We start from the raw sequence: 27,799 nt of genomic DNA on the forward strand, positions 1-27,799 counted from the left end.
AGCACTCCTGGCTGAGCCCAATCTGCAGAGGGCAGGCCCAGGGGGAAGAAAACATACGATAGGAGGAGCCAAGCGCTCTTCTCTCTCTCTCCCCCCACCCCTCCACCCCCCACCTCCCGCCACGCTCCTCCACTCTCTTCTGTTCTTCGAGGATGGATTCTCCTGCTATCTTCTAAATAAAACAGAACTGTAACACTGATTTGTCTAAGAGCTATGACACGGTTTGTTCAAGACCTGAGAGAGCTGTGACGCGCCAAGGGCTTTAATGTCCCAAATGGCTCCAAATCATCACTGTGACGAGACAAAGGACCAAGGAGCATACACTCGCCTGACAGTTTTATTGTCTGCGACTATATGTATCATTTGCCTAAAAAACTATCAATTAAGACAAAGTTCATAGAAAACAAAGAACATATAAATTTAAAATGTGGTGAGTCTTTGTATTTATGTGCTGACCTATAACATCCTACTCATTCATATAGTGATCAGCATAGTTGCACTATCTATCTAGTCCTCACCTCATTCTTCCCAGGTGGTGCTAGTGATAAAGAATCCACCTGCCAATGCATGAGATGTAAGAGACACAGACTGGATCCCTGGTTCAGGAAGATCCCCTGGAGGAGGGCATGGCAACCCACTCCAGTATTCTTGCCTAGAGAATCCCATGGACAGAGGAGCTTGGTGGGCTACAGTCCATAGGGTCACACAGAGTTGGGCACGATTAAAGCAACTTAGCATGCATGCACATCTCATTCTACAAAGAATCTGAGATGGTCTGAGAAATGCATGTATTACAGAAGGAAATTAAAAATCATGACCAAGCAAAGCTCACTTGGGAAACACATACATTAAAACTGGAACAGTCCAGGGAAGATTAGCATGACCCCTGCACAGGGATACCACACAAATCTGTGAACTGATGATATTTTTAAAGATCCTTGACCAAGGAATGCTTAAAGAAGAAAATGAAGACTGTGCCTGGCATAAGAGATATTGGTACAGAACCCAGATATGGAGAGCTATTTGAGTCCTACACAGTGACTACAACTAAGCAGGGAATCTGAGTGCCTCCTAGCAGCCAAGATGAAAAAGTAAATGTAGTCAGTTATATGATTTTCTATGAAGAACAAAATTTCCACTCCTCCAGGGAAGCAAAGCTGTTTCCAAACACTTGCTGTGAAACAGCTGCTCTAGGAGACACAGAAAGACATGATGGAAAAATTTTCCAGTATCTCAAATAAGGTCACAAAGCTGTTTTTTGTTGTGTTTTTTTTTTACGTTGTCCCAGATTAAAACCAAATTCTACAATGCAATCAAGATCATATAGCCCAGGAGCCCAAATTTTCCCAGCAATACGGTGGACTGAGCTGAGAGTAAAAAGCTGGAAGTCCAACAGTGTAGTTTAGGAGATTATTAGCACTAAAGTGCAAGAACAAAAATTAAAATAAATCACCAAAATTATGATGCTCCTAAGTTTCCATCCTCACCTCCTTTCTTTGTACAAGTCAGTCCCTGGCCACTGTGATCTAGCCCACAAATGGAACCACTTTTCACTTTCACTTTCTATTACCACTCCAACCTATACCTTCCAACCCAGAGCTAAAGTATTATCTTCATTTACTTATCTGACATTCCTACCTCAAGGTCCCACCAGTACCAGCTCCACAAGTCCCAAACTAATCTTAGCTATCTGACCTCTCAAACACATTTTTCCTTCTGCCATCCTCAGCTAGTCATAAAAACCCCATCCTCGGGACTTCCCTGGCGGTCCAGAGGTTAGGACTCTGTGCTTCTACTGCAGAGGGCACAGGTTTGATCTCTGGTTGGGGAACAAAGATTCTGCATTCCTTATAGTGTGCCCTCCCCCGCCCCCCACAAAAAAAATCCTATCCTCTTAGTCATCTGGGCTTCGTCCTTGCAATCAGTTTTCTCCTTTTCCTTAACTGCCCACATCCGATCAGTAGTCTGCCCTACTATTCTCCCCGTCCACATTCTCTAATCCAGTCCCAGGCCCACTTTTATAGATCATATCCCCAATATCTCAGGGTCATCAGACCACACGCCTTCCTGAATCATCTCCACTCTCTCTCTCTCCACTCCACTTTCTCATATATGCTACTGCAGAAGAATGTTCCTAAGGTTGTGACTATGTCAGTCCACTTAAAAAAAAAAAAAAAGAAACCTGTAATAGGTTCCCTCTGCTTACCTGAAGCAAATCTGCCTACCTAAGCCCCCATGGCCCTCTTTCTCACATAGCTTCTGCTCCAGCCAGTCTATAGGCCCTTGAGTGTAGCCACTCCTGCTATAAGCTGGATCTTCCCTTTTGTTCTCGGTTGTATACCCATGAGACGCCCTTCCCTTCACATCTGCATATTTAAGGATGAAGCTGAGATGTCATCTCACTCAGGAAGCCTTCTGTACTTCTCTCTGTGAGAAGTAACACCTCCTCCTCTCTGTCCTCCTGCGCTCGTCCAGGGCTCTCAGCCCAGAGAGGAATTAGCACACCCTGTCCTCGCTCCCTCCCCGTCTAGCCTACGCCTGAGGCTGCTCCACAATCGCCACCCAAACACACATCTGGTTCGGGCAGCTCCCTGTCGCCCCTCAGGTCTCACGTCCCTCCAGTCACCCACAGCGTCTTGCTCCTACATGAATCACTGCACATATTGATTCCACTGTAGTTCACTGTTTACGCATCTGCCTCCTCCAGGGCAAGGCTCAAATCTTATTTATCTCTGCAATCTAACGTAGCCAGCTATCCACACACCATCCGAGCTCCACTCCCTGCAGAACAAGTCTTCTCTTGCTTACTTATTGTGTGTCTCTCCCACCAGAACGTACTAAATGAGAACACAGAGTTCGCTTGCGTTAATCTCATCTTTCTTCCCAGCAACTACAACAGTGTCAGGCACAGACTAGGTGAGCCAAAGCTAAGCATGAATTGATAAACAGCTGAATGATCCCAAGTGTCTAGGCCAGTCCTAGAACACCACAGTGACCCTCCCCCAAAGACTGTTGCAGGAATTCTGTCTTGTATATAAAAGTTATTATTAAACATATTTTACAAGCTCTGACAGTTGGGTGATCTCGATATCCTACTCTGGCTCCCAGCACGGTGCTTCATAGGAAACCCATTGGCTTAGATGGTAAAGAATCCATCTGCAATGCAGGAGATCTGGGTTTGATCCCTGGGTCGGGAAGATCCCCTGGAGAAGGGAATGGATACACACGCTAGTATTCTTGCCTGGAGAATTCCATGGACAAAGGAGCCTGGCAGGCTACAGTCCATGGGGTCACGAACAGTCGGACACAACCTGAGCAACTAACACACATGGTGCTTTACACATATGAAGTCCTCGGTAGATTTCTGAACAAATGATTTAATAAATTAATACATTACTTGAGCTTTTATGTTCTAAACCTGAATTTGTTTCCTCCTGTCAATACAGGAGAATCCGGGGACTTCCCTGGTGATCCAGTGGTTAAGTCTCTGTGCTTCCAATGCAGGGGGCACAGGTTCGATCCCCGGTCAGAGAACTAAGATTCCACATGCTGTGCGGTGCAACCAAAAGATCAATAAATAAAATACAACTCACTTTATTTCTTATGACACAGGATGCCGGGGGAAAGACAGCACCGCAGAGGGACGATCACCAGCGGTCTGTCAGAATGGTCTGGGCTGGGGTCCTGGCTCTGTTTCTGTTCACTTCTGTGACTCTGAGCACGCTGTTGAACCTCTCTTCACTTCAGCTTCCTCCTTAAAAGGCCAGGAGGACCTCTCATGCAAAGCAGTCTATTCACTTCATAGCTAAATGAACAGCCTGTCCTAAGTCCTCTATTACCCCTTCTTTATCAGTCTTAAATGGTTCTAACTCATGTTAGAAAATCTTAATATATGTTCACTGAGCTTGAGTGGGCCATTATTTAAAACAGTACCGGCTTTGTTCGTGTGTAGGTGCTCAGTTGCTCAGTTGTGTCCGACTCTTTGTGACCCCACAGACTGTAGCCCAGAAGGCTCCTCTGTCCATGGAATTCTCCAGGCAAGAATACTAGAGTGGGTTGCCATTTCCTCCTCCAGGGCCTCTTCCCAACCCACAGACAGAACCCATGTCTCCTGCATTGGCAGGTGAATTCTTTACCCCTGAGCCACTGCGGAAGCCACAGGGGGTTTTCATTACGAGGTATTAATTCTCCATCAATTTTTCATACCCTTACAGTCCTTCAGCACTCATCCTGCGAGCACAGGTGACTTGAGCACATGACTGCCATCATTTCCAAGACTTCTTAGAGTCACGGCACCATAATGTCCCTGAACGGCACTACCTCACCTGAAGGGCAATTCTCTTTCCCACACAGGAAACAGCACAGCAATCAGATAAGTGATGAGAACAAGAACTGTGCCCATTAAACACAGTACGCAGTACCATGACCCCAGCTTCAGGGGGGATGATTTAGTTTTAAAAATAATAATAAAGAGCTTAATGATACTGTAAGTGCATCTCAATCAAAATGCACTTAAATCCCTCTGGGGACAGTTCTGTTGGGAGGTGGGGAGTGGTTAGCCAGCACTCATACAGATGAATGTCACTGATAAGGTATGAGGTTATGACTCAGTCAAGATGGGATTCACTGAGATTCACTCAGACAGGCAGAGAACACAGTGAGTCTTCTGTACGACCATTAAATGTTCTTTTTCTAAGATCCTCATTTAATAAAAAGCAATGAACTGCCACAGAAGACAGTTAGCATAGAATCACCCTTTAAAAGACCAAATTCAAAAGAGGATTCTCTAACAAATCTTGATACTATTCCTAGGCAAAGAAAATATTTGCATTGGAGGCACAAAACTATATTTGCATAAATAAATGCTGCCAACACAGAAGCAATATGAAAATGTAAGCCCTTACTGGCAAGTAGTAAACCCAACAAAATGCAGATGAAAGCCAAATCTCTGGTGCTCAGGGGAAAACAAGAACACTTGAGAATAAAAGGTCAATAGAACTTTTGTTCCCAGCTGCGTAGCTAAGGCTTGCCACCTTGTGAGCTCGCAGAGCTGTTCACTCTTCTGAGAGCACCTATACCACACTGAGTTGACTGCATTTTCTCAAAAGTGAACAATTAAGAAACACAGCGCTCATGGTGACCCAACTGGAGCTATGATAAATGCCCCACTTTAAGATAACCTTTCATAGCTGCAGTTATCAGTTCAGCACCTCCAAAAGCCTTCCTAGAGATTCAAATCGCAGACATGTTATTTTAGCTCAGTTACTCCCACTTAAAAGTCCGTGCTGATTTAAAGTGTTAGAGAAAGTACACAAAGCTGCTTCCTTCCAAAATCAGGAAGTAAAGGGGCAACGAGTGCATGTGCGCTCAGTCGCTCCATCGTGCCCGACTGTTCTGCAATCCCGTGGACTGTAGCCTGCCAGGCTCCTCTGTCCAAGGGATTTCCCAGGCAAGAATACTGCAGTGGGTTGTCCCTTCCTCCTCTGGGGCATTTCCTGACCTAGGGATTGAACTTAAGCCTCCTGAAAATCGTTAAGTGATAGTGGCTAAGGTCCTCCTCAGTGGCTCAGTGGTAAAGAATCTGCCTGCAACACGGGACATGTAGGTTTGACCCCTGCATCAGGAAGATCCCCTAGAGGACGGCATGGCAACCAACTCCAGCATTCTTGCTCGGAAAATTCTATCGTCAGAGAAGCCTGGCAAGCTACAGTCCGTGGGGTCACAAAGAGTCAGACACAACTGAAGCAACTAAGCATGCATGCATGCATAGTGGCTAAAAAGATAAATTAACAAAAATATTGAATAATCTTGAATAGCAGAAGTTGGCAAGAACCCCTGATACTTTTCAGTGGAAGAATGTGGTCACAGTTCTGAGACGTTTCACACTAACAGGGACTTTTCCTAAACAGAGAACTCAACATCTAAGGAATTTTAAAAACTTGACAATATTTCATTCAATTCCCTATTATAACACTTACTGGTATAAAACAAAAAACTGCAAGACGTATTTTGCCCATGGAGGATGAGAGGCACCAGGATGAAGCGAAAGACTTGAGAGTAAAATGTATCCCCCTTCCTCACCGCCAGAAGCAAAAGTGAGACATCCGCACAGCATCAAGAGCAACTTCATTAGAGTTAACAAGAACACCAAAGTCCACACGTCTACAGGAATATTAGTCCCTTCAAAGACTACATGCTCATCACAAAAATGCCTGCCAATGCTCAAGAAGTCTTAGCAGTAACTCTTTTAAGGCTGTGTTTACGTATACAATACCTTTTTGAAAACTTCAACTGTGACAAATCTGGGTCTTTGAAAGTGGAAGTTGAAATGTGCGAGCTGGAAATACATTTAAAAAATGAAGGGAACCACTGAGCTGGATATTATTTTTAATCAAAAGAACAAGTGCTTTTTTTATGTGGCTTGAAAACTACTTCCAAAGACAATTCTTTAAGACTCCAAATTCTCCTTCTATGAGCACCAGCTATGGGATAAGCAGGCAACCTCCCTAGATGACTTCTTTGAAGAGCATGTTTCACTTTTTAGGATGTCTTTAGTAATGGGATTGTACGTTTACTTAATTAGGTAACAGCTATCTCTGATTCCATTTTTTCACGTTATTCATTCATTCAACAAATATTTATAGTGCTCCTAAGTATCTGCCGAGTACTGTACTAAGTCCTAGGAAGGTAATGGTGAGCAGGCCTCTCTACCTGCCTCATGAAGACAATTTACAGAACCACACAAATTATAACCAGTAAGTCAATCCAATGGGAGAAAAAAAAAGACATAGGGTGATGCAAAAACCTATTAAAAATTACTAAAGAAGACAATGAGCTGATACAAAGAAACTTTATTTAACACTTCATGAAGTGGACGGTCTCCTTGCGGAAACTGTAAAATGGGGCAGAAGACTGGAAGCTTTCACAGGATAAAAAATAAAGAACAGGGAAGGGAAACACGGAAAACATCGGTGACACCCCGGGCCATGCATTCACCCTTGTCTGGAGTGGGAAGTCTCAGCGCTGACCTGGCGCCTGCAGACTGACGGACTAGTTACACTCCCTGGGTTCCTGGTCAAGCAGAGCAGATGCAGGGACACTTTATTGTTGTTGTTCAGTTGCTAGTCATGTGCGACCCTTTGTGACCCCTGGAGTGCAGCATGCCAGGCCTCTGTCCTTCACTATCTCCTAGCGTTGGCTCAAACTCATGTTCACTGAGTCAGTGATGCCATCCAACCATCTCGTCCTCTGTTGTCCCCTCCTCTTCCGGCACTCAATCTTTCCCAGCATCAGGGTCTTTTCCAATGAGCTGACTCTTCGCATCAGCTGGCCAATGTACTGGAGCATCAGCTTTAGCATCAGCCCTTCCAATGAATATTCAGGATTGATTTCCTTTAGGATTGACTGGTTTGATCTTCTTGCTGTCAAGAGTCTACTTCAGCATCACAATTAGAAAGCATCAATTCTTCAGCGCTCAGCCTTCTTTCTGGTTCAACTCTCACATCTGTACATGACTACTAAGAAAACCATAGCTTTGACTACACAGACCTTTGTTGGCAAAGTGACGTCTCTGCTTTTTAATACACTGTTTAGGTTTGTCATAGCTTTTCTTCCAAGGAGCAAGGGACACTGGAATCATCTAAGTGTCAGTTTGCAGGTGGAGCACCTGGGCATGAGCGGCTCCATCGGGGGGCTAGAAGGTTATTTTAACAAGCCTGTAACAGTGAGACCCAGCTGGTGTAAACAGGCTTTCTAAGGAGATGTAGTTTTTTGTTTTGGCTGTGCCAGTTCTTTTTGTTGCTGAGTACAGGCTTTTTCTAGTTGCAGCAAGCAGGGGGGTATTCTCTAGTTGTGGTGCTCAGGCTTCTCGTTTCAGTGACTTCTCTTCTTGCAGAGCACAGGCCCCAGGAGTTCAGGATTCAGGAGTCGTGGTGCACAGGCTTAGCTTCACTACGGCATGTGGGAACTTTCCAGACCAGGGATTGAACCTGTGTCCCCTGCGCCGGCAGGCAGATTCTCATCCAGTGCACCACCATGGAGGTCCAGAGAGTTCATCTGAACTGAAGATAATCAGCAGTTAACTCATTAAACAAAGAGCACTGCGAGGGGAAAGGTATGGAGACTGGGTGGAGTAGAGGAGAATCATGTTTCAAGTAGCATGTGCAAAGGCTCTGTAGTTTGGTTTGGTTTTTTTAAGACTATGGGCACATTAAGAAATGAAAGACTGCAGTGCTAAAGCACTCACTTCAGTTCAGTTCAGTTCAGTCGTGTCCGACTCTTTGCGACCCCATGAATCGCAGCATGCCAGGCCTCCCTGTCCATCACCATCTCCCAGAGTTCACTCAGACTCACGTCCATCGAGTCCGTGATGCCATCCAGCCATCTCATCCTCTGTCGTCCCCTTCTCCTCCTGCCCCCAATCCCTCCCAGCATCAGAGTCTTTTCCAATGAGTCAACTCTTCGCATGAGGTGGCCAAAGTACTGGAGTTTCAGCTTTAGCATCACTCCCTCCAAAGAAATCCCAGGGCTGATCTTCTTCAGAATGGACTGGTTGGATCTCCTTGGAGTCCAGGGGACCCTCAAGAGTCTTCTCCAACACCACAGTTCAAACGCATCAATTCTTCGGCACTCTGCTTTTTTCACAGTCCAACTCTCACATCCATACATGACCACAGGAAAAACCATAGCCTTGACTAGATGGACATCTGTTGGCAAAGTAATGTGTCTGCTTTTGAATATGCTATCTAGGTTGGTCATAACTTTTCTTCCAAGGAGTAAGCATCTGTTAATTTCATGGCTGCGTCACCATCTGCAGTGATTTTGGAGCCCCCAAAAATAAAGTCTGACACTGTTTCCACTGCTAAAGCACTACTTTAATACTAGTGAGAATACTAGCACTGAGTGAATACCAGTGAGAATACTAGCATTGACTGAATACTAGTGAGAATACTAGCGCTGAGTAAATATTAGTGGGAATACTAGTTTTGCATGAATACTAGTGAGAATACTAGCATCGAGAAGTGTCTCAATACTAGTGAGAGAATGGTCCAGGATGAGGCTGGCAAAGTAGTCGGCTGGACTCCACAGAGCCTGGCACACATTAAGGATCTTCACTTACCTTAAGAGTGATGAAAGGCCTCAACTGGACTTTCAAATGGGAAGGAGGATGGGGAAGAGACACCATAAAATCAACGTTATTTAATATCACCAAGGCTAGAGTAAAGAACCAACTGGAGAGTGGACAGAAGAGAAGCAGGAAGACCAGTTAAGAAGACACTGTAATAATCTCAAGAGAGGGTGGGGATAACACAGATGCAAGAAACGGGTGGATCTGAGAGGCATTGGATGTAAAAGCAGTGAAAGTTAGGATGGTATTCTGTGTTTGTTATTTACTCAAAGATAATACTTTCATTATGCCTGCTGCTACTGCTGCTAAGTCGCTTCAGTCGTGTCCGACTCTGTGCAACCCCATGGACGGCAGCCCACCAGGCTCCCCCGTCCCTGGGATTCTCCAGGCAAGAACACTGGAGTGGGTTGCCATTTCCTTCTCCAATGCATGAAAGTGAAAAGTGAAAATGAAGGCACTTCGTTTTGCTTAAGAATTACTTATTTGCTAATCACAGGAAATGGCAACCCACTCCAGTATTCTTGCCTGGAGAATCCTGTGAACGGAGGAGCCTGGTGGGCCACAGTCCCTGGGGTCGCAAAGAGTCGGACACGGCTGAGCGACCGCACTTTCTTGCACTTTGCAAACCAAAACACATAATGCAAATGTCAGAGTTCTTTTTCAACCAGGTCCCACATATTTTATCTTTTATATAAAGAAGAAAAAATAACAGAGAAAAGCAAGACTTAAGAAGTATTTCATTTTATGTAAAAATGTGTGTTCCTGAAAAACTGAGTTGCACCTGGGTAATAAAAGAACCCATACCTTATTACTGAGTAAATATTTTTCTTGCACAAAAACACACTAAAAAATGCAGAACAGATTCTCATGATACTGTATCAAGTGAAATGTAAACCATTATCTCAATGATTTCCATACATCATTTCTCTTTTATTACAGGGTACATAAATCAGGTGATTTTACAACTCTAAAAGGAGGGAATGGCTGAGAGATTTAATAATCACCATCAAGTTTTATAATAAACCATTTAGTAAGCAACTAGAATGCCCAAGAGGCTTGCAGTGATTTAAATCTATTCTTTCACCAGTGATTTCACTGGCTCCCTGATAATTCCCTGATGGACAAGGGAAGCCTGATGTGCTGCAGTCCATGGGGTCACAAAGAGTCGGAAACGACTGAGCAACTGAACTGAACTAAACTGAATGATTTCACCTACATGGAAAAGTCATTTTTATATCTATCTTACTGTGATATGCTACTTCTAATCCATACCCTCCAAAAAAATACAGCTTTCCAGTAGGCCTGGGTTAGCTACCATGTCATAGCAACATACTGGGTCAGCCAAAAGTGCACTCGGGTTTTTCTGTGTGGTGGTGCATGCTCAGTCGTGTCTGACTCTTTGCAACTCCATGGACTGTAGCCTGCCAGGCTCCTCTGTCCATGGAAATTTCTAGGCAAGGATACTGGAGTGGGTTGCCATTTCCTTCTCCAGGGGATCTTCCCAACCCAGGGATCAAACCTGTATCTCCTGAGTCTCCTGCATTGCAAGCAGATTCATTACCACTGAGACACCTGGGAAGCCCCCATAAGATGGTATAAAGTTCAAAATGTAGTCACCCTTACAAACTCCGTGAATACACAAAAAGCCAATTTTGTACTGAATTTGCCGCTTGTTCTTGTGTTTGATGCACACGGGCCAATCTGGGCCATACTCAGAACAAACATAAAGGGGGAATCTGGGTTTTAGTAGTCTCATACATCAATGACAAATGTACCAACTAAAGTTTAATGTCATGAGCTAAAAAAAAATTTTTTTAAGACAGTCTAACTTTGAGATTTTGCAACTAGATTCTACACCACTCCTTGAAAATACAGTTTTCAACTTGGAAAGAAACAGATTCAATATAAAAATCACTGAAGAATGAATATAAAACTACAGCATGTTGATAAACTGACTTCTAAAGGCTAAACGCACATTTTAAAATGCTGCTTTTGACAACTTAAGTCACAACCGAGGCATTATTTGATTGCAGACTCTGCATATGAATTTCTGTTTTCTTCCTTAAAAAAAATCATTAAGCAACTAAAGTGTATGTGAAGTAACCTGAATCACCGAAAACAGAGTCTTGGCAGTCACTATACTTTATAACACACTTAAGCTGAATTGGGCACACAGAAATATAACTTCTGATATGCAACAAGAGCTCTTTGTGGTTGTTTTTAAATGTATGCCTTGAAATCTTTCCAGCACAGAGGTAAAGAAGAGAAATCATGAAAATCTCATTATCTTTTACTTTTCAGGAAAAACAAAGTAGATTAAAATTAAGAATTAAAATCTCAAGCCTTACAAAACTAAAAATGTAATTCACCGAAAAATATTTATTACTATTGAGCTATGCCAGTGTACTCGATATGCCAAGTCTGCTGCTCGCCTGGACATTTTACGATCACATTAAAACACAGTTGAAAGGGGAGCCCTACAGCAAAAAGGTTGACCCTTTCATGATTTTACCTGCTTGACAAAGGTGTCATGATAAGTCACATGGCTCATGAGTTTCCCCAGCTGACTGTTGCTTCATGCACTCACCAGTATTTATTTTTATGGTTTAATTTTTTTTTAATTTTTATTTTTACTTTATTTTACTTTACAATACTGTATTGGTTTTTCCATACATTGACACGAATCCGCCACAGGTATACATGAGTTCCCAATCCTGAACCCCTCCTCCCACCTCCCACCCCATATCATCTCTCTGGATCATCCCCGTGCACCAGCCCCAAGCATCCTGTATCCTGTATCGAACACAGACTGGCGATTCATTTCTTACCTGATAGTATACATGTTTCAGTGCCATTCTCCCACATCCTCCCACCCTCTCCCTCTCCCTCAGAGTCCAAAAGTCCATTCTATACATCTGTGTCTCTTTTGCTGTCTCGCATACAGGGTCATCATTACCATCTTTTTAAATTCCATATATATGTGTTAGTATACTGTATTGTTGTTTTTCTTTCTGGCTTACTTCACTCTATAATCAGCTCCAGTTTCATCCATCTCATCAGAACTGATTCAAATGTATTCTTTTTAATGGCTGAGTAATACTCCATTGCATATATGTACCACAGCTTTCTTATCCATTCATCTGCTGATGGACATCTAGGTTGTTTCCATGTCCTGGCTATTATAAACAGTGCTGCAATGAACATTGGGGTACATGTGTCTCTTTCAATTCTGGTTTCCTCAGTGCGTATGCCCAGCAGTGGGATTGCTGGGTCATAAGGCAGTTCTATTTGCAATTTTTTAAGGAATCACCACATTGTTCTCCATAGCGGCTGTACTAGTTTGCATTCCCACCAACAGTGTAGGAGGGTTCCCTTTTCTCCGCACCCTCTCCAGCACTTATTGCTTGCAGACTTTTGGATCTCAGACATTCTGACTGTCACCAGTATTTTAGTAAGGAAAAGTAAAGCGGGTTTTTATCTAAGACTCAGGTCTTACAATTTCTGTATTCCAAGTGAAGGGATATTCACTCACCCCTTACTTTTCTTAAGAAGTACAAACAAGTACATCTGACAAGGTAGTGAAAACTTGAAGGATTAACGAGGATATTAGACATCTCACATGTAATTTTTTTTTTTTGGCCCCACATTGCAGCCTGTGGGATCTCAGCTCCCCAATCAGGGATCAAACCCAGGCCCTCAGCAGTGAAAGTGCAGAGACTGAACCACTGGTCCATCAGGGAATTCCCTAATATCTAAGGTTTGTGAACAGAAAAAAAAAATGAAGTTTTTATTTATCAGGGCTTGACATCCTTCCCAAATTCTGAAAGGAACTGACACTAAGGCATTTTGATTTACCTGCTCTGTTTGTGTTTATGTATGATGAGCTACCATCACTCAGGTCCGCAATTAACAATGTATAGCTATTCACAACCTGCCATTCCCACTTCTTGCCTCTGCTGGATTGTTTAAAGCAAATCTCAGGACTTCCGCAGTAGTCCAGTGGTTAAGACTCCGGGCTTCCGCTGCAGGGGGCCCAGGTTCAACCCCTGGTCAGGAAGCTCAGATCTCACACGCCTTAAAGCATGGCCCAAATCATACACCATATCTGAGACAAGAAAAAAATGGCCCACAAATATATGTCACTTCCCAATCCCCAGATGCTCTGAATATTAGTTTATATAGGGGGAAATATGCAGCTATAACTTTCAGTCTTAAGGAGGAATTCATCTTGGATTATCCAAGTAAGTCCTAAATGCAATCCCATGTATGCTTATAGGAAAAAGGTAGAGGAGACAAGACACAGACATACCAAGAGGAGAAAGCCACGTGAGGTGGGACAGAGATGCAGCCACAGACCAAGGGCAGCTTCCAGAGAAGAAAGAATTCTCCCCCAGCTCCGCACAGGGACCATGGCCTTGCCTACGCCTTGACTTTAGACTTCGAGCCTCCAGAACAATGAGAGAACAATTTCTGTTGTTTGATCCACCCAGTCTGTGGAAGTATTACCATAGTTATAAGAAACTAACCAAATATTATACAAACTGAAAATTTTTTCACCATGTATATTTAAGAAGTACTCTTTTTAAAAATAATGCCATGATCATTCCCTTTGTTAAAGTCCTTTAATGTGTCTATATCCAGAGTTTAAATTTCCCAAATTGCCTCAATTTCATATTTCTAATTTATAACTTTGTGGTGATTTAGCCAAACCAAGATACAAAAATACTTATGCCTCTTAAATCTCAAGGCAACTTTTTTAAATATAATAAATAAATAAAAACACTTATCTGACACTGACTTTGGGGAAAAAAAATAACAGTTCCTTCTTTTTCTTGCCATTTATTTACTGAACAAACAAAATAACTTGTTCTGCAGAAATATCTGCATTCTGGATTTGGCTGATCACATCTCCATGATATTTTTAAACATGGTCCCCTTTTTCCTATGCTTTTTATAAACTAGCAATTAGAGACAAAGTCTTGATTGGAATCATATTCAGGTTTTTGATAAGTAATGTCAAATGGTTCTATATATTTCCTATTTTATCCAGTTAGGGGGCACATATTTACTTTTTTCTCTCTTTGTAACATTAACATTGATTGGTGGGTACAGGGATTCTCTGTCTGATGTTATCAGTTATAAAGTTCCCAACTGCCCTTTGACCTAGGTTTCAGGAGTCACTGACGACCATTCCCTAGGTTGTTGTTTCATTATGGGTAATAAAATGGTAGTATTTTCTTTATGTCATTTCTTCTGCACTTATGGGTTGGAATCCTAAAAATCAGGTTTTTGTACAAACCACTTGTTGGTTCCTCTGAAATACAGCATTGGTTTTTTAAAAAACAGGAAATGTAAGGTAAGTGCTTGATAACACCTTTTTAAGGTAGTATCAGACAGATACCTGCCTCTTGACTATTAAGACTACCCTGGTCTGACTCAATGAGTGTAACTTCTCAAGTGCACTCCACATAGTCCTCAGGTTACCGGTTCAAATACTCCACCTACAATATGAAACCTATTTTTAAAGAACAAAAGGCAGGACCCAACATGACTATGTCGATTTGATGTCAATTCTCAGGATTTACGCCCAATCAGACCAGTCCAAACTCTTCAACCAGCCCCATGGAACCAGTCTGCCTGCGGCTGACTGATCCTGTCTCACTGGTGCAGCCCATCTTCTCATGCTGGACTTGGCGCCTTTGGCTGGTGCTCTGCACACCTGACGCTCTCCCTGCAACCAGCTCAAGCTGTCCTCTTTGCCCTCAGCAGTAGACACAGCTCCTGCTCCTGCATCCAGCACCCACCCTTCTTCAGAGAATGGCACGACCCTTCTTTCAGGAGACTGCTCCTCTTCCCCAAAAAATGTGTTTCTAGACAGGGCTGCCAATTACCAAATAACGTGTGCCGCCGGCCACAGGGAAAAGGGTACCATCCAAGGGAGGTCAACCAGAGGCAGCCCCGGGATTCTGAGATGTAGATTAAAAGCTCAGGCCCTCTTTCTCGGTGATCCTTGGCTTTCGGGCAGCCATGCCCTCAGCCACGTGGAGAAAACTGACCCAGAGAGAAGTAGGGAGAAGTAGGGAAAAGACATGGAGACTCTCAGTGGTACAGGAGTTTCCAGCTCTGGCTTCCAATACCTCCTTCACTTCTCTCATACCTTTGACCATGTGAGTCAATAAATTCCCTTTCCATATAGTTGAAATTTCTAATAACTTACAACCAAAGGAAGCCTAACACAATCCTCACCACAGTGACCTCTACATTTCTGGTTTCTTATGCTTATTTTCTGTACAAATAACACTTAATCACAAGCTGTCCTAATTTTTTGTGTGTCAAATACATCTCTGTCAACATCTTTTGTGGCCTTGCAGACATATTAACTCATAATTTTTGAAAGAATCCCACTAACAATCCCTAGAAGAGTGCTAACAGAGATTTAGCACATAAATAACAATTACCATGTACTGATCATTACTTACATGGTAAGCATTTCAGATGTGTTATCTTATTCAACCCTCAAGGAAAATTCCTGCGGGGGGCGGTGCATTATAAACTTGGGCTTCCCCGATGGCCCAAGTAGTAAAGAATCCACCTGCCAATACAGGAGACGCAGGAGATGTAGGTTTAATCCCTGGGTCAGAAGATCCCCTGGAGGATGAATGGCAACCCACTGCAGTATTCTTGCCTGGAGAATCCCATGGACAGAGGAGCCTGGTGGCTACAGTCCATGGGGTCGTGGAGTCAGACGTGACTGAGCACAAAAACAAAGAAGCTAAGGTTCATCCCAGGAAAGCAACAGGTTCACAGACACAATTATTAAACAGCAAGGCAGCAGTCTGAGCCAGATTTGTGTCCAAACTGCACCTTCTCTCCACCATGCCCATGTTGCCTCCCACAACAATAAATACTTGCTAATTAACTTACCAGAGAGTATAACTCACCAAAGGCCTCCATTTAACCCCTGACTCTCCTCTGACCTCAAAGTACATGCCCTTCATCATTAAGCACAGCCTTAATATATGGATGCATAAATAAATGAGCCATATGAAAATAAGTACCTTGAAAAAGTTATAATATAATTTCTCCAAAATTACTACTGGCAGCCTGAAGATGAAATGCTGGCATTCCTCTTAAGGAAGAGGTAAAAGGATGAATATTTAAGACCCCTCTGCCTGAACAAGATGTATACAACTCCCCTGGCGGTGATATTTCAAAGCAGCAAAAGGAGATTGGTGAGAGCCTGTCGCTGTGAGACACGCCTTCAGCTCTGCAATTGCTCAGAGGAATATTCTTGTGTCATCATTAGACACTAATAGTTATTGAGCACTCCCATGGCTTGGAGGCAAGAACAGAAGCCCTTTAGGAAGAAAATGGCTCCATCTTCTTAGCTCAGTCACGAAAGACCAGGAGGACAGGAACAGCAGTTTACTGACAGAGAACCCCAAAATCCCCAGTTCCCATCTCTACACGATCTGCACACTTCAGGCCAAGGTTTTCGATTCCCTGCTTCTGTGTCCAATTGCTGCTGGAACTACTCTATTACACTAACTTCAAGGCAACAACTGTTTTCAGCATCTACCCAAGGACTTGCCAATGAGAAGTGTCCCATACACGTGTTGGTGTGTCTCTTTTTTTTCCTTCCTCACTTTTTCCACTCTACTTGGGGACCTTATACCATACATACACTCTTCTGAAGAAAACAGTGATTGTTCCTAAGAAGGCCAGAGCTGCCATCAAAGAGGCGTGCTCCTTAGTTACAAGTTGGCAAGAGCAGAGCCAAGGGGAGAGTGTGCCCAGCACACACTGGAGAATGGCTGTACCCCTTGACGGCACGGGACTTTGCTAGCCTGCACGCTCTGGTGAAAGACGAGCCCTGAAGCACTCAGTACCACCACAGACACAAAACAACTTCAGATGAGACTGTATGTGCGACAGTGCTCTTCAAGCCGTGAACAGCCAGGAGACTCTAAATCACTCCTGCTGTAGATGTGGCGGCAACAAAGGCAACGACCTGGCGAACAGGTGGGTATGTGATTTGAAGCCTGACTCGGTCTGGACGTGCTAAGTCCCTTCAGTCACGCTCGACTCTTTGTGACCCTATGGACTGTAGCCTGCCAGGCTCCTCTGTCCGTGGAATTTTCCAGCTAAGAACACTGGAGTGGGCATCATGCCCTCCTCCGGGGAATCTTCCCAACCCAGGGATTGAACCCTTGTCTCTGATGTCTCCTACATGGGCAGGCAGGTGTTTTACCACAAGTGCCAACTGGGAAGCCCAGCTCTGAATAGACGGGACCTTCAGTAATAAGAAGGGAAAAAGGAAGAGGGGCCAACAGGATTTAACAGAAAGCCCAGACAACCAGGGGTGTGAAGAGTTTTCGAGACAGCAAGCTCCCAATGACCTCCGTGGTGGCTGGCTAACTGGCTAAGCCACCAGTTACTAAGACTCCACGCTCCCAATGCAGGGGGCCTGGGTTTGATCCCTGGGCACAGAACTAGATTCTGTCTGACACAACTGAAGATCCTGTGTGCTGCAATGAACAAACAGTGCAGCCAAATACATAATTTTTTTTAATCTTTGAAAAAAAAAGACAGCAAACTCTCAATCAATTCAACAAACACTTTACTGAATGGCAGGCATTGGTCTACATCTTGGGACACAGCCAAAGAGAGTCAAAACTAATTCAGCAGAGATCCCTGCCCTTCGTGGAGCTTTACGTTCTTATTTGGGGGTTAACTGATAAACAATACACAAAATAAATAAGTAAATTGTAATATGTTAGAAAACAAGTGCAGGACAGCAGGGGAAGGGGGAAGGAATGTGCAGAGGATCTGTAATACTCTGAGATTAAAAGACACACCAAAGTGCATAAGGGGGTCAGATTTGCAATGATGTTCCTCAAAAACTACATTCAACTGCAGGAGAAATGAGGAAAATCAAACAGAGTTTGAAGGAAATGTGCATAAAATTGGACAAACCCAAACTGCCTAGGAACACAGAGCTCTTTTTCCATATTTCGTCTTCTTGACCCTTGCTCAAAATTATTGACACCAACATGCTACATAATATAATTATGGAGGAAGATACGAAATAACTTCACCATGGGCAGAGCAAAGGGAATTATAAGAGACAAAAGCATAGCAGAAGAGAGCAAAAACAGTTGCAAACCAGTACTTCAGGAAAGGGCTAATTCAACAGAACTTTAAATATGGCTCAACTTTTTCTTAGGAAAAGTTAGCTCTAGGTCAAGGACGATGTATAAGTTTTGTTTCTAGTAACAACTCCAAACAACTGGCAGAGTCTCCCTGGAGCGCCACTCTGATAAAGAGTCCTGAGTTCTGTGGGCCATGAGCTAGACATTTCTTCCCTGGGCACAAGGTTGGGGGCAGAGCGCACATGCCCCATACTTGCCTCTCCTTCCTTGGTAGAGCTTAGTGCTTTAAAAGAAAATCAGTAAACACTGACCACCTTCTATGTGAAGCAAAACCAAGAACAGTGGAGGATTTGCAGTACAGAGCTTGACCCGAGTCCTCACGGTGTTTATAACTGGGGATAAGAACAATTGTATAAAAGATTTTTTAACACTAGAAAGCTAATGACTAAATTCCTAAAATTTCAGTACAGAGATTCAGATGCCAGGAAACTGCTACAGGAGAAGATAGCCAAGAAAGGCTTAATGGAGGACACAGGCTCGGAACTGGATTTGAAGAATTCACATCACCGAGACAGGAAAGAGGAAGCACCAGTCCCATCAGAGAGAGTGGGAAAGGTGTGCTCAGGAACGAAGAACAGATCGGCACGGCAGCCTGAGCAGAGGGCCTGCATGGGGCACAGCACAGATGCCTGAGTGTTAGGGATCGCCAGGGAAACAGACCAGCCGAAGACATGCAGATAAGGGAGGTGGACAGACGCAGAGAACAAACATGGACACCAACGGGAGAAAGGGGTGGGGTGGGATGAACTGGGACGCCGGGACTGACGCATTTACGCTCCTACGTATAAAATATATAACTAATGGGAACCTGCTGGATAGCGCAGGGAACTCTAGTCCGTGCTCTGTGGTGACCTAAATGGGAAAGAAATCCAAAACAGAAGGGATGTGTGTATACATAGAGCTGATTCTCTTTGCTATGGAGCAGAAAGCAACACAACATTGTAAAGCAACTATACGCCACTAAAGATTTTAAAATAAATCAAGGATGTATATTTTCATATATATATATAAACAGACAGAAAGGTTTATTGTAAGGAATTGGCTCATGCAATTAACAAAGGCTGAGAAGTCCCAAGATCTGCAGTTGGCAAGCCAGAGAGGAACAGCTGATAATACAGTTCAAGTCCAAGCTTAAGGCCAAAGACACAGAAGATGGATGTCCTAGCTCAAAACCTGTCAGGCAGAGAGCGCAAATTCTCCCTTCCTCAGCCTTTCTGTTCAATTCAGGTCTTCAGTGGACTGAATGAGGCCCATCCACAACAGAAAGGCCCTACTTTCAGCAGAAAGACTACTCAGTCTACCAATTCCAGTGTCAAGCTCATCCAGAAACAACCTCACAGACACACCCAAAACAATGTTTAACCAAATAAATCCCTAGACAACCTGTCACCCAATCAATTAAATCTGGCACCTAAATTTAGCCATTATACCTTGAACTGACTTATTACTCAGTAGGCAACAAGGACCATGATTAGTGACATAAGCAAAGCTGTACTTTATAGAATCAGACCAATCATGGCATGAAATGGATCACAGAAAGAAAAACTGGAAATAAAAACAAGGCAAAACACACTCTAACCGCCCATGTGATGATGAGACTCAGACCGTGAACAACACACACGTACGGGATTCTGTTCACAGTAAGGTTCTCAGCCCGGTGACTCAGAGGAGTTACTCTTGTCACCCTATAGTTTAATAGGATGTCAGGATCCAAATAAAGAGCTATGCCGCAGGAACTGGAGAAGCAAGCCTAGGATTTCAAAGGTCAGCAACGAGGATGCAGATTTACGGATCACCTGTGCAGGGGACGGAGCCAAGTTGAGAGTTTGCTCCAGGAGTGCCCCCCCCCGCCGACAGAAGCCCGAAGGACAGCAGGTTGAATCAGTCAGGCTCGAGTCAGAAAGTCGTTTTGTGACTCACTGTGGAGGAACGACCACTCCTAGGTGGCACACTAATCCTAAAACGTGATCAAGAGGTAGGATGACTTTAGGAGGAAAAAAGGGAGAAGCAATACAACCAGGCCCCAAACAACCAAAACACAGCTTACAAGCTGATTCATCAAGAGCGACTGCAGGGTCCACTTTCCAAATCGGACACACAAAGTCCTCAATATGAACCCAGTGGAGAAGTACAAGGAGGAAACTGAAAGACAAACTTCATCAAGCTGAAGTTAGCATTAACCATTAAGTTTTTAATACAACTCAAGTAAAGAGCACATTGTCCAGTATTTCCTGAAGCAAATCAAGGTCAGTGAAAGTCCTGTTGCCACTTTTTTCATAAACATTACTGCATCTTGCTTAAAATAAGGAAAGTGTAAACATTCTGAAATATATCACAAACAGGAGAGATTTTAAATAGTCAACTTATTTAAAAAGTGACAGTGTTAGAGAACAGGCAATAACTAAGACTAATACACAAGATAAGTTTCACCTTCCCACAAATAAAAAACCCAAAATGTAAGAACTATATACAAGCAATGAAGTTTTATCTGTATCCTAAAAAATTCTTAATTTATTAAGAAATTTTTCATATAAAAGACATCAAGAAGCATTTTTCCTAATAAAATAAACATGGGCAGATATCATCTTAATTTTAAGGGTGCACCAAATATTTATGCTAAAAGACCTACTGATGATCATATTTTTAAAGTATAGCTTATATTACTTATGCATAAATACACACATGTATTACACACAAGTGTAATACATAGGGTATGTGTGTATATATATATAAGTGTGTATATATATATATAAGTGTGCATGTGTGTACATTTATATTTGTTAAGATGTTTTTATACTCATTCTAATATGTTACAAAGAAAATCATGAATGAACTCCAAGTACAAGTTCCATGAAGACAAACAAAACAGAAGGTATTCATCCTGAGGAATGAAACATAATCCTCTAATTGAATGGTCATGAACAAAGCTTGGACTCCATGAAAATATTAATCAGCTCTCTAGGATGACCAATAAAAACTCTGCCACAGGAAGTGCTGAAATGTTCCTGCTTCAGTGAGCCTAGGTCATGAAATTCGGCCAAAGTAATTACATTTCACGTTTGCCACACACAGATGAGTAAAATTAGTTCCTGGGACTTTCTGCAGGTCTAAAGATCTTAAAATTGACCCATAACCAATACTTCAACAGAGGTAAATTTTCATACAAGAAGAGGAGCTAAAACACACTCACTCTGCACTCTGCAAAGCCTAGAGGATTCCCTGAACTCCTTAATGGCATGTCCTAGAATAATGTTCTTTAAAAAAATTTTTTTTTAACTATGCTCCATAAAAAGTAATTAGCAGCTCATCCAACAACTGCAGAATATATTTAGAGCTGTTATCAATTACTATATTCTCTTGGGGAAAATATTAAAACCAAAAAAATCTGAAATGAGGTGAGCCTCACCTAAAAGCTTAGCACCTTTTGTTACGATGACCTTTTGTTTCAGAGTCTGCTCATATATTAATAATTTCTATCTTTGGTCCAATATATTCAAAAATAAAAAAGCTACTAATATAGTTTAAAACGTAGAGACACTACTGGAGGAAGTATAAATTAGAGATATTTAACTTTTCATCCCTCTGACTCTTTCACAAACCTTTCCTACCCAAGTGTACAAAGATATACTTTCAAGGATGTTCTCCAAAGTATTATTCTTACTAGGGGAAAATGGGAAACCCCCCACATTTCCAACAATAGGAAATTGTTTAAATCACCTGTGATGCAATACTACACAGTATGATCTGTATGTATGGCTATGGAAACATTTTCAATGCATATTAAGTTAAAAATTAAGTTGAAAGTTGTGCTATTTTACCCCTACTTGTTATTAAAAGCACAATTATAAATATATTTTAATTTAGGAAAATTTGGGGGAACTTTCTCTAGAATACAACATCACATTGCATGTTTAATTTTCAACATTACATACTTCTATAGTGTTTGAATGTTGAATATGTATTGTGTGTATAATCAGAAAAAATAAAGTTTTCTTTTAAGTTGGTGATATAATTTTGGAGAGAAAGTAGAAAATCTCAATGTATGGCAAAACCAATATAGTACTGTAAAGTAAAATTTAAAAAAATAAAATAAAATAGAAATAAAATAGAAATCTTGGAGTGTTAAAAACTTTTCTATTATAGTTCTGCTATATCACCTGCCTCGGCCTCTCTCTTGGAAGACCATTGTTTCCTTATTCTCAGAATTTCAAAATTAAGCAACACACATAGATATCAGAAAGACCTTCTTATCATCTCCCATTAGTAATAGCTTCTCGAGATAAAAGTTTAGGCCAAACTCCAGTATTTACCAAACGCAACTGAGTAACACCATCAATTTCTTAATAGCTGCACACAGATTGCAAAAGTGTCTCTCAGTTCAGTTCAGTTCAGTCGCTCAGTCGTGTCCAACTCTTTGCAACCCCATGAATCGCAGCTCGCCAGGCCTCCCTGTCCATCACCAACTCCCGGAGTTCACTCAGACTCACGTCCATCGAGTCAGTGATGCCATCCAGCCATCTCATCCTCTGTCATCCTCTTCTCCTCCTGCCCCCAATCCCTCCCTGGGATTTCTTTGGAAGGAATGATGCTAAAGCTGAAACTCCAGTACTTTGGCCACCTCATGCGAAAAGTTGACTCATTGGAAAAAAGTGTCTCCAATCCTAATTAAAAGTTATTATAGGCCTGGTGGGCTTCTGTCTATGGGGTCGCACAGAGTCGGACACGACTGAAGCGACTTAGCAGCGGCAGCAGCAACCTCAAAAGTGTACAGGTTATGCAGACTTTGAAATTCTGAAGCACTTTTGTGATAGAAATATGAAAAATTAGAGATAATTACCTATTTTTGAATCCACAGTCCAACAACCTAATCAAACGCTGTAAAAGGCAGACAGAAAGGAGAAGGGAGCAATGCCTGGAAAGCTGACTAAGGAATCACAAGCATGGAGGAAAAGTTCCACCTGCCTGGGGAAGGGTGTGAACCTGGGAGACCTTAGCAAAACAACTCAACTATATTTCAATTTCCTCACCTACAAGATGAAAGGGCTGGAAATAAACAATCTCTGCGGTCTCTTTTGACTTTAAAATTCGAAAAACAAACCTTTACTCTTTCCTTGCCAAAGAAGACCTAAAAAAGCAATACACATGTACACAGCATAAAATATAAGGTCTAAGGTTATAAGGTACTTGGCCAAAATCAGCAAGAGTCCTGCCTGGCTCCTCCTCACCCTTGAGTTCCACTCTCCAAAAGAAGCCCTTCAACTCTTTTAGATGTTTCTTCTAGTAATTAATTCCATACTTTTAAACCCCACACTTAAGTTCTATTTTCTGATTTTTTCAACTGTAGATCCTAGTCAAAGTTTCTTATGGCAACCAGTAGGGCATTGATTTACCTACCCCACCTCCTGGGGTGCACCTACACTGTTAACATGCAAAGGATATAAAGATGACATGCATGTACACACACGTGTATGTACGTGTTTCTACAGTCCCCCGTGAGCTCACATTTTGGTTAATGAGAAATAAGACCCCATTTTGCACCCAAACCTGCACAAAATGCAGCAGAGAAAAAATTGAAAGCCTGTCCTCTAAATCAGAAACACTGCACTTGGGTCTGAGTTCAACATATACAGGAACAAAATATGCACCTAAAAGTTTCCTATTTTCTCTGAATCTCATCTGTTTTCCTCCTGTATAATCTGAATATAATAGCACGAACTTCAAAATGGTTAAATCACAAAGCACAAATATGGTATATGCTCGGTCCCTCAGTCATGTTCCAACTCTTTGCAACCCCAGGGACTGTAGCCCGCCAGGCTCCTCTGTCTATGGGATTTTTCAGCCAAGAATACTGGAGTGGGTTGCCATTTCCTCCTGCAGGGGATCTTCCCTGACCCAGGGATCGAACCCGCATCTCTTGCATCCCCTGTACTGGCAGGAGGATTCTTTAACACTGTGCCACCAGGGAAGCCCCCATACTACATCTGATCTTAGCCAAACAGCCAAGAAGCGATGGCAAAAGCTGCCTTTTTGGTTAAGTCAGCCACCTCAAGACCCACAAAAAAGTTACTTTCTGTGACTGTCTTCACTAAGAGATCCCTATAAATGAAGTTCCTGAAGCTACTGGTCACTTGAGCACTGTTCTCCTGTGTAGGCTAAAAACTAAGAGGCAGACGTCATCGAGAGTAAGAGTGAAGTAAAGGTGTTCACTCTTCACACAAGTGTGAGAAGTAAGGGTGAAGTAAATCATGTTCCACAGCCAAAATCTGAGGGGCCAGCTCTTCCAAGGTCCTATGTATCACCCAATGAGACAAACGTGCATAGAACATCGAGCATCTAAGCAGGGATCAGAGAAAGCAACTCTGTTTTATATTTTCAGAGAGAGGGAGCTTTCTTATCAAATTATCTTTGGAAAAGTGAAACAAGAACATCATTTCCAAAGTCACACCTCAGCCTTCTATATGATATTTCAACATTATCTGTACATCTGCTTTCTGACTTGCAGACATAATCTACTGACTTCCTACATGGCAGAAAAGAATTCTGCAGAGAAAGTGTTTGGAACCAATTTCAAGAAGTTATCACGAAGAACTGTCCAGCAGAGCATTACCAACACTGTAGTAAAACAGTCCTCTCATTTCTGGTCTTCAGAGGCCTACATTAAAAGTGATACAACCTGGGCTCCCCTGGTTGTCCAGGGGCTGACTCCACACTCTCAAAGCAAGGGGCCCCAGTGGATGCCTGGTCGGAGAACTAGATCCCACATGCCACAACTAAAGATTTCGCATGCCATAACGAAGATCAAAGATCCCATGTGCTGAAACTAAGACCTGGCTCAGCCAAATAAATATCTTTTCTGGTATATAAAGTGATACAACTGTACTGTCTCTATTTAGGGAAAGGTAGGAAGCTAGCTGGGTAGTTGTGCCTAGATTGTGAAACCACTCTAAATCTCTCTCTGAATCTAGTTCAGTGATAGGCAGTTTCTCTTGTTTTTTCCATCTGCCCCACACAGTTAAATCCTGTTCCTAAAGCTACAGGACAAATGACAAATGGGACCCCAAACTTTATTTCAAGACAAACATGGAAACGATTTCTATGAACCTGGCAGAGAGGGGTTAACTGGAACTAAAAGAAACCAGCTTTTAATTACCTGGAAAGGTTATCTAAATCCAACAAGTATGCCACATTAAGCTGTAAATGTACAGATTGAGTCTCCTGTTTGATTTCTGTCCAGCGAAGACCGCTAAAGTTCTCCAAATGTGGACTTGGGCTGTGGTACGCTACGTTTGGGCAGTTTCAGGGAAAAATGTCCTGTCCGGGGCCAGGTGTCCAAGTGAATTTGAGGTCAGGCAGGTTACCCTGCCAACCAGACATGGTACATTAAGGAGAGGAAATCTTTTTCTCTCGCTAATCAACAGGATAAAGGTGATTAAGCAGGAATTATTTTTCAATGACCTACATAATTTCATCAGGGCTGCTGTGGCTATTACCAGAGAGCAGCTGACTTCCTAATGAGATGAATTTGATAGCAGGCCCCTTCCAGAGAAGGCCTGCAGTAGGCCCAGTCTACAGGGAAGCAACAAGTGGTGTGCACTGCTCACTCCTCCTCCTCAGGAGGATCTCTCCTCCGTTTTTATTTCCTTTCTTCCACTGGGAATATTCCTCACCTTGGATGGCTAAGGTTGCAGCACCTGCTGAATGGTGGAAGCTGGGTCTATTTTTTGTTTCATTTTTATTTTATACTGGAATATAGTTGATTTACAATGTTGTTAGTTTCAAGTGTACAGCAAAGTGATTCAGTTATACACATTCATATATGCATTCTTTTTTCAGATTCTTTTCCCATTTTAGTTATTACAGAATATTGGGAAGAATTCCCTGTGCACCCAGTTGGATCCATCCATTCATAACACAGCAGGATAAATTAGGAGTCTGGGATTAACAAAACCCGGCTCTATTAAGAATGGATGGATCCAAGTGGGTGGGACAGAACTGGGCTAATTCATTAGACCTGCCCACTTGATTCCCAAAGTCCCCAGAAACAAGGCTACCTACCCCTGCCATCAACACCTGGCTCTGGCTGGGCTCTTGAAATAGGACAGCAGTTCTACTCCCGAGAAGAAGTGGAATTGTAACAATGGACCTTTGTTAAGGTCGAAGCAGGACACACACACACACACACACACACACACACACCATCATCATCACCGTCAATAATAACTACGACTTGAAAGCAATTTCATTAGAGAACTTGATGGAATTGAGCAAAAGCCACCCAACGAGTAAGTCCTCACACCTGGCAAGTACTGCAAACTTCAGAGTGGCACCGCCTCTGCCTCTGGTATAAAAGCGACAAGGTCTAGAGAGGAAAACTGAGCCCGAGACCTCTTCGCCTTTGCCTGCTCCTCCCGTAGGATTCAGCTCTCCGGCCCCAGGGACCAAGAAAAGGGTGGAGAGCCCTAATGCCACCCTTCTCCGTCAAAACAAGCTAGCTCTCTTTCCCCCGGGATCAGTCACCGAGTAACGCCCGGTCCCGCGGCTCGGGGAGCCAACCTCCTCCCCGCCGCGCCTGGCCCGACACGGAGACCTTGTCTGGGCTATTCCCAAGGGCCCGCTCCCAATTCCTGCGCCTCCCTCCCGGTCGGAGAGCTCAGGAAGAGGCGCTTCTGCTCTCCCGCTTCCCACAACCCCTAAAGCAAGAGAGCCCCTCAAGCGCAAGTCTCAGAACCGCGCGCCACGTACCTGTCAGGGGCCGCGGCTCCTCCTCCCGAGGGCGCGGTGCGGGGACAGTGCAGAAAGTTTGTGCCGCTGCCCGCGCCGGACGCTGCGAGGAAGGGGGAGCGGGCTCCTCGCCGGGTCCGGGACAGTCCGCTCCGCTCCCGGGCCGGCCGACGCTCGCAGATCTCTGCTCGGCTCCCCCCTGCCCGGCTCCAAGTCTACAGCGGCTCCCCGGGAAAGGACGAGGCGGGAGAAGGTCCGAGCGCAACTCGCCGACGGTGCGTCAGCGGGCGGCGGAGTCGCGCCGCTCCCCGGCTCCCCCGCCCCCTTCCCCGCGCCCTCGGGAGCGCAGGCGGGGCTCGGCCGGGGAGGGGCCCAACCTGCCAGGCCGGCCAGGGGGAGCGCGCACCCGGCCCCGCCCCGCCCCGCCCCTCCGGCCCCGCCCATCGAAGGCCCCGCCCCTGCCTCCGCCCCTGCCCCCTGCGCGTGGCCGCCAGGTGTGGGGTGGAGAGGGGTGGGGTCGGCTGCGACGTGGCCCCTGCGCCCGTTGCCAAGGTGAAGGAGGCGGAGCCTCTGAGGGAAAGTTTCCACCGAAACTTGAACCCCGAGGAATGGAGGACACCTCGCCCTTGGGGACTCCTCTATCGCTGGAACTACACCACTTCACGAACACACACACACACAACATTTACAATCGTGCCAAAAGGCTCATTACTTGGGTTTTGCTGAGTGGAGAAAGTGA

General features: G+C 43.6%; 1 protein-coding gene and 1 non-coding gene across 4 annotated transcripts in view; one reads left to right on the plus strand and one right to left on the minus strand.

Annotated features, from left to right (window-relative positions):
- FHIP1A (FHF complex subunit HOOK interacting protein 1A) overlaps positions 1-27,479 on the minus strand; it is a 296,802-nt gene extending 269,323 nt beyond the window's left edge. For 2 of the 3 annotated variants that reach the window (XM_069556705.1, XM_069556707.1), the window contains exon 1: positions 27,082-27,462. The gene's annotated coding sequence lies outside the window, so the exon portion shown is untranslated. Of the gene's footprint in view, positions 1-27,081 lie in introns of all 3 variants that reach the window. The other variant, XM_069556706.1, reaches the window with a different exon arrangement.
- LOC138423019 (U6 spliceosomal RNA) lies at positions 827-931 on the plus strand. Its single transcript, XR_011250124.1, has one exon. It is a non-coding gene; the product is annotated as a U6 spliceosomal RNA (small nuclear RNA).
- Positions 27,480-27,799: the final 320 nt, after the last annotated feature.

This window comes from Ovis canadensis, chromosome 17 (genome assembly GCF_042477335.2).
Source record: "Ovis canadensis isolate MfBH-ARS-UI-01 breed Bighorn chromosome 17, ARS-UI_OviCan_v2, whole genome shotgun sequence".
Taxonomy (NCBI): domain Eukaryota; kingdom Metazoa; phylum Chordata; class Mammalia; order Artiodactyla; family Bovidae; genus Ovis; species Ovis canadensis.